At 54.0% G+C, this 2655-nt stretch overlaps 1 pseudogene; it reads right to left on the bottom strand.

Moving 5' to 3' along the window:
• The window catches only part of LOC102383661, a 60968-nt pseudogene extending 60421 nt beyond the window's left edge, over positions 1-547 (bottom strand).
• Between the last annotated feature and the right edge of the window lie 2108 nt (positions 548-2655).

The raw sequence follows: 2655 nt of genomic DNA, 5'->3' as shown, positions 1-2655 counted from the left end.
TCCTGCTGACAAACTCAGTTTGGTGGCGGGACACGGAGTCCAGCGTGGGCTAAACCCCCTGTGTCAACAGACAGCAGCAAATTTTTGGCAGCTCTCCTGGCATCTGAGGACACGAGAGGGATTGGCTGGGAGAGCTCTGAAGGACTGCCAGCTGCTCCTGAACGGAGGGTAGGAAGAATTCTCCCTTAACCCTTCATCAAAAGGCTGTACAGTAGCTCATTGTGGAGGGCTGAGACTTTCCTCCCATCCTAATCCCACACTCCCCTAATTTAAGCAGCTACTAAAATGCCGGGAGAACAAAGAGACATCTCTTACCTCCAACCCCCATGGTGGGCGACTTGCAGCGGAGAAACGGGGAGCTCTATGTCTTCCCCAGCTCTGCTCCTGGACTTTTTTATACCCCCAGCTATTGCCAAACCATCAGCTCTGCAGAACAGACCGGGGAATCTCTTGAAAAACTGTGGCAGGAACCAGGGTGGGAGTACAGCCTCCAAAACCCAACTAGACCTGGGAGAGAAGGCAGCAACTCACTGTCTTCCCCACCAGCTCTCCCCCTGCAATCAGTTCTTCCCAGGGGCGTGTGACTATGTCATATTATGCAATATCCCAGCCATCAGGAATTCAGAGGCCACCAAACTAGTTTATTGACCCCATTGAAAATCACCTCCTGGGCATGTGTGTTCCCCAGGGAGCCAATAGTTAAGAAGTTCCTTGCAGCTGTACAGGAGGGGTGTTTCTTATCAAAATCCTTGACAGAGACATGTTTATTAAGCCAGAGCTGGCAGGGTGTTTGGATATGTGGAAACCCAAGGATTTACCAGAAATGCTCTGTTATCTTAGCATAAATTTTCCCCGTTTCACAATGGGGCCAGGTTTATCTGTGCTTCTGAGCTGGTTGTGTGCTCTGGTATCTACAGAAAGAGGAGGCTGCCCTCTGCCCCAGCTGCGGCTGGGCTCCAGCCTTCAATAACCCAGGAGTCACAGAGTGACCCTACCAACTATGAAACTATGAAACTATGAATGCTGGCCACATCCCTCCTGAAGTGCGGCGCCCAGAACTGGATGCAGTACTCCACCTGCGGCCTGACCAGTGTCGCACAGAGGGGGAGGATCACCTCCTGGGACCTGCTCGAGATGCATCTGTGGATGCACGACAAGGTATGGTTGGCCTTCCTGACCACGTCCCCACCTTGTTGGCCCATGTTCATTGTGGCATCAATGATGACTCCAAGATCCTTTTCTGTCTCGACACTGATGAGAAGGGAGTTCCCCAGCCTGTAGGTCTGCTGCTGGTTCTTCCTCCCCAGGTGCAGCACCTTGCGCTTGTCAGTGTTGAAACCCATCCTGTTCTCATCGGCCCACCCCTGTAACCTGTCTAGATCCACTTGCAGCCTGTTCCTTCCTACTAGCATACCCACTTCTCCCCACATCTTAATGTCATCTGCGAATTTGAACAGGGTACTTTCTATCCCCTTGCCCAAGTCACTGATGATGTTGAACAGTGCGGGCCCGAGGACCGAGCCCTGGGGGTCCCTCCAGGTCGAATAGGTCCCGTCCACCACCACTCTCTGGGTGCGGCCCTCCAGCCAGTTAGTGACCCATCTGACCGTGTAGGCATTAACACCACTGTCTCCTAGTTTCTTACTGAGAATGGGGTGCGAGACCGTGTCGAAGGCCTTCCTGAAGTCCAGAAAGACTATATCCACTGTGACACCTGCATCCAAGGTCTTGGTGACCTGGTCGTAGAAGGCCACCAGGTTGGTTTGACAAGACTTCCCCTAATGAACCCATGCTGGTTGCCCTTGAGCATAACCTCCCCTGCCGGCCCTTCCTGGACATGTGCCAGGATAATTCTTTCGAAAAGCTTCCCCAGGACCGAGGTAAGACTCACGGGCCTATAGTTTCGTGGGTCCTCCTTCCTCCCTTTTTTGAAGATGGGGATCACATTGGCCCTTTTCCAGTCCTCCGGCACATCGCCCAAGTGCCACGGGTGCTGGTAGAGCTGCGCCAGAGCTCCTGCAATGACCCCTACTAGTTCCTTCAGCACTCTGGGGTGGAGACCATCAGGACCTGCGGATTTAAATCCATCTAGTCCCTCTAGAAGTTCCCTGACAAGGTCCTCATTAACCCTAGGCCTGGGTGTGCCACCCACAGGGACCTCAGGGGGGCCAGTGGGGGAGATATCCGGGTCCCTCCTCAGAAATACAGAAGCAAAGAAATTGTTGAATATGTCAGCTTTACTGTCAGGTGAGATGACCAGATTTCCTAGCGTGTCCTGCAGAGGCCCCACGTTACCTTTGAGAGGGTCCAGAGGAGGGCCACCCGCATGGTCAGGGGGCAGCAGGGCAGGCCCTGCGAGGAGAGGCTACAGGGACCTGAACCTGTTCAGCCTCCACAAGAAAAGGCTGAGGGGGACCTGGTGGCCATTTACAAACTAGTCAGAGGGGACCAGCAGGCATTGGGGGAGTCCCTGCTCACCCGAGCGCTACCAAGAGTGACTAGAAATACCGGTCACAAGCTGGCAGAGGGCAGTTTCAGACTAGACATCAGGAGGCGCTACTTCACTGTCAGGGCGGCTAGGACCTGGAACCAACTTCCAAGAGAAGTGGTGCTGGCTCCTACCCTGGGGGGCTTTAAGAGGAGGCTGGATGGACA

This window comes from Alligator sinensis, unplaced genomic scaffold (genome assembly GCF_000455745.1).
Source record: "Alligator sinensis unplaced genomic scaffold, ASM45574v1 scaffold113_1, whole genome shotgun sequence".
NCBI lineage: Eukaryota > Metazoa > Chordata > Crocodylia > Alligatoridae > Alligator > Alligator sinensis.
The sequence above is the reverse complement of the archived record's forward strand: the minus strand, read 5'-3'. Positions and strand labels throughout refer to the sequence as shown.